Here is a 5055-nt window from a genome sequence, read left to right on the forward strand (position 1 = left end):
TCAGCCCTTTTTTTGTTTGGCAGCTTATATTGGCGAGATCTTGGCGGATCTTTGAGAAATCGTTTGGGTTAGTTTCATGTCTTTGGAGTTTGCTCCTAAATGATCAGACGATACTATTCGAACACAGACAAAGAAGTTGCGGTTTTAATCTCCAGAGAAAAGTGAAGATATTCAATCTTTTTCTTTTTTGTTCGTCAATAAACGATTTTGTATGTAAGTAAATTGTTTTGAAACACACTTTTCATTTAAATACAAATTATTCCCCAACGCTACACCGCTAACTTTTTCATAAAAACAAATATTCGTATAAAATATTTGGACCTCTATTGAACGAAGTCGCTCAATCCCGATTATAAATTCCTTGTATGAAAAATTCGTTAAATAGAAAATCGTCTTTTGAAATACTTAAACGACACAAAACACGTTTTAAATTCGTTAACACTAGACATAATTTAAAAAAAGCAGCTAATACATCTTTATTTTATAAACTAGTATCTACTATTCATTTTATAAAATCTTAGTCATAAAAGAAATCTGCATGGAAAGCAAGAATACAGTAAAACTTTATCCAGTGTTACACTATCATACTACATATGCTTTCAACTAAAAAAGCTCAATTCATGTATACAATTATAGCTGCATCTATTATAAAAGTAATTTTAAACATACATTACCAGATGCGTTCTTAAGTTTAATTGTTTCTGATAAAATCAGTTTTCCGTTTGAAATGCAAACAAAAAAGGGAAAGAAATTTTACTACTTTCTCTAACAGTTAAATGGCTTCGAAAATCAATTCAAGGCCACCTCCTCCATAAAATGCGTTAACAAGTTTGAAATGTTCCGAAATATTTTGGGAAAGTGGATCTCGAAGAAAAGTTCTTTCAATAGAAAATTTACTTCGCTATTTGGAAGTTATTTTACGAAGAAATGACCAAAATGTTCTTGGTTCCTCTAAAAAAATCGCAAAATAGAAGAATTTGTAAAATGGAAGTTCGTTCCGATTGTACATTAAGAAATTGAGAGCTTGATTGATATATTTTAGGCCGAACGATCAAATCACTCAGAATGTTCGCTAAGTTTATTTAAAAGTCGTGAATTATTTGTTTTTCTAATAGAATTATTTAAAATATTGGTAAAAAAGAAATTATAATTAAATAAGAATCACATGAAAACTAGATCGTTCACAAAGTCAACCTTCAAACGATTGTTTATTTTTCAAAAATAGAATTTGGTGCAGCCTCCCTCTCAATGATTGTAAAGCATTATAGTAATAGTTACATGTTTTTAATACATTTTTAAAGGACTTTAGAATAATAAATACATTACACAGTTTGATTTTAAGTCATTCCTTACAACCTCCTCTTACCTTTTTTTCTTCTTCTCAGGATATTTAACCCTAAACATTTAATAGATACCTATTTCTACCGTAGCCGGTCAAATGATGTTGTATAAAATAAATGCATGTTATGATGATGATTTATGATGATGATGATTGATTAAATGTATAAAATATGCATGTTATGAAGAAAATAAACTAAAAAAAAAACTTTATTATAACTAAACAAAATTGTTTATTGACAATTTTTATGTATTACAAACACAAAGAATAAGAATTTTTAACTCATTGATTAACGCATCTTTTACATATACAGAGTGTTTCCATTGCATATTTTCCGCAAACATATTTCTTCTAATTATTATTATTTTGTAATTATTCTTATAATTAATATTATTTCTTCTAAGAACTTGTACTATCTTGATTGTTTCGACATTTTTCTGGGTAAAAACTATCAGTTAGAAATGAAGAAAAGCCATGAAAATAAACTATAAGCTACTTACCAAAACATTTTGTTTTTGTCACTTTTCCTGACACAAAAACGACAATCTAAAATTTCAGGTACTTTCTTGAAATTTGAATTCAGTTATTTTGATGGAACTCACTACGCAACAGTCTTTGCAAAAATGTACAACTCATCGAATGCACTACGTAAAACACGCATTATATCGTAACTTTCTGATCCGATAATCTTATAAAGGCATAAATTGTTTTCTCGGTCAAAGGAAACAAAATACAAAAAAAAACTAATAATAGAATATTTACTGTATATAATTGTTAGAAAAAGTCATAAAGTCAAATGTGCAAAAACGATAAGATTATAAGCGCATTTCCGATGCAAAAGTTCTGACCGGTTATGGTATATTCAGTGTTAAATTAATAATGAGAATTTTTAAGTAGAGAATTTGCGAAACAAAATGTTTCTGAACCATTAAAAAAAAGAATTGAGAAACTAAATGTATTTTTTTTTTTCTAATGTCAGTAAAGTGAAATATTGGTATATTTTGTCAACTCTTGAAGGTATGTTTTACTTATTCATTTTTAGTGGTGGTTAAAATCATTCAAAATTGAATTTCAAAATGAACCGGAGTTGCTATGACTTTAAATATAAAAATAAATTTTTCTGGTAAATTCGGAAGAATTGGCAAGCATGCCAAAGGCATTTTTCCTTAAATATTCTTCAATTTGTTGAAGAAGAAAAAAAGACTCGCTACTATCAATAAAAACTATAATAATTTTAAAATAAATTAAATAAAAACAAAATAAAACAGGTTCCGTAACAGACGTTATTTAAAAGAAACGAAATGTTACCCATCGGCAAAATGGATTTTGATTTGAACACTTTTCCACGCACTCTTCAACTGTGTTCAAGAATAATAGTAAACAGTGCGCATGCGTCGTCATTGCATGCGTTACTATGGCGACCGCTGCATTTCTTATATTCACTAGCAGGTATTTTTAATGTATTTACATAATAATAATAATTTAAAGTATTTTCATATTCTTTTTATTATTAATGTATAATTATTGGCCTGACGGTGATTTTAATATGAATATGAAGGCTGAAGACGGAAAAGTATTTTGTGACGTTTTGAAACGCGTACATAGGCAGGATATGAAAATCAATCCGCCGACGACTAACAGTTTTTGCAACCCATGATTTGAAATGTTGAGAAAAGCAGATCACAAGGATATTGAAGAAGCATTACTGAAGTGGTTCACCATTCGAAGAAGCTGCAATCTTCCAGTATCTGGACAAATATCGATGAATTTGCCAAGCGATTTTATGATAATACTTTTATGTGCTCGAATAGCAGGTTAGAAAGGTTTAAAAAGCGGAATAACAGAAATTCCAGAAAAATTATCTGAGAATCGGGAAGTGTTCACAAGACGAACACTTGTACACAAAACGAAGAGAAATGAAAAATAACGCATTTTTTGCTACTACATAATATTTTTCAGTCATTTATATGAATAATGTGTAATAAAAGGGAGGAGTTTGGGAACCATTAGTTAAATTGCCTGCGTAACGGATATAGTGGATACTTTAACTTTCTAAATTTTGTAGATGGGGCCCCGGTTTGTGCACTCAAAGCTTTGCAGACTCAGAATTTTAAGCACATGCATTAGGCTGAAGATTCAATAACTTACCGGAAGAGTTAGCAGATTATTTGGTCATTAGGGTTGACTGTGAATGTCGATCTTCAGAACCTGAAAAAAGACATTATAACTTACTACATATTAAAGTAATTTAACTAAGTTAAAAGTTTAAAACTAAGAAGTAATTACTTCTTGGATTCTTAAATTTTTTTTTACCCATCACGTAAGAAAAGAAATAATGCTAATTGGAATTCGGTTAGAAAATGGATACTCAAAATTAAAAGGCTGCGGAGTTGAACATTCGTTATCATACCCCCCTCCAAAAAATTAGATTAATAAATTGGGTCGGATGTTCAGCGATGATTATAAAATAAAACAGAAATGCGAAATACATTATACAAATGTTCAGCAGATGAGGATAAACTGTGGATCTCACTCATCCACTAAGGTGGATGGACTGGATCAAATTTCGATGTTTTGTGGACATCCATCCGGTATCTGAAAGTTCATCTACTTTTCAATTTGAACAAGCAGCTGTTCAATAAAAAAAAGCACTCAAATTTTTTGTTGATACTCCAATTGACAATAATGACCACCACTAAACTTTAAAACTCTGTGAATATAAAAATTTCTCAATGTTCAAATATAAGCATTAGTGGTCATAACTGTCCAATCAATAATTACACATTAAGATAGAAATTACAACAAAAACAGATTTTAGTCATATGGGTTCAAAATTAGATTAACTCTTTCAGATTTTTAGTTGGATAACTATAACCACTTTTCCTATTTTCTTAGTAAGTCAGAAAATTCCCGAAAAATTTTACTTTATTTTGTTTTAAAGAAGATATTAAAAAGCACTCAAATTTTTTGTTGATACTCCAATGGACAATAATGACCACCACTTAACTTTAAAACTCTGTGAATATAAAAATTTCTCAATGTTCAAATATAAGTATTAGTGGTCAGTGGCGTGCCAACTTTTTTTTGACTGGGGGGGCGAGCCAATGCAAAGTCATAAGCTTTGCTTGATTTAATATTTTAAAGTTAGTTGTATTATTTTAATATTGTAATTTGTCTAATTGTAATTATCTAAACTATTTCCGTTGTTTATGACGACGATGATTTAACTATTACATCCACACCAATTTAGTTAACAAAAAATGATTTATCAATCCGAAACTAATTAAAAAGAAAAAAAGTGTATTAAAATGTAAAAAATTTAATTAATGAATTTTGTAATTTTACTCCTTTAAACTTGTTAATGCTGAGCAATACATTTTGTCGATACATTTTAATCATAATGACATAGAATGGTTTTTCGCTCCTCAAAAACATATTGAATTAAAAATAACTTGTTATTTAAATTTTGATTCTAGCATAGATTTGAATTTAATCATGAATATAAATTTTCAGTTTACAAAAAAATGGAAAATTAACTTTATCATAATTTTAATGATAAGCACAAGGTATAAAAACATTAAAATAAATGAAGGAGTAAAAGAGATTGATTTCTAAAATTAAATCTTATTTTAAAATGACTTTGAATTTTAACAAGTCTTCTGATTTTTCTGGTTAATTCCAAGGTAAAGCTTAAAATGTATACAAAGAAAAAAAAA

This window comes from Parasteatoda tepidariorum, chromosome 8 (genome assembly GCF_043381705.1).
Source record: "Parasteatoda tepidariorum isolate YZ-2023 chromosome 8, CAS_Ptep_4.0, whole genome shotgun sequence".
Lineage (NCBI taxonomy): Eukaryota > Metazoa > Arthropoda > Arachnida > Araneae > Theridiidae > Parasteatoda > Parasteatoda tepidariorum.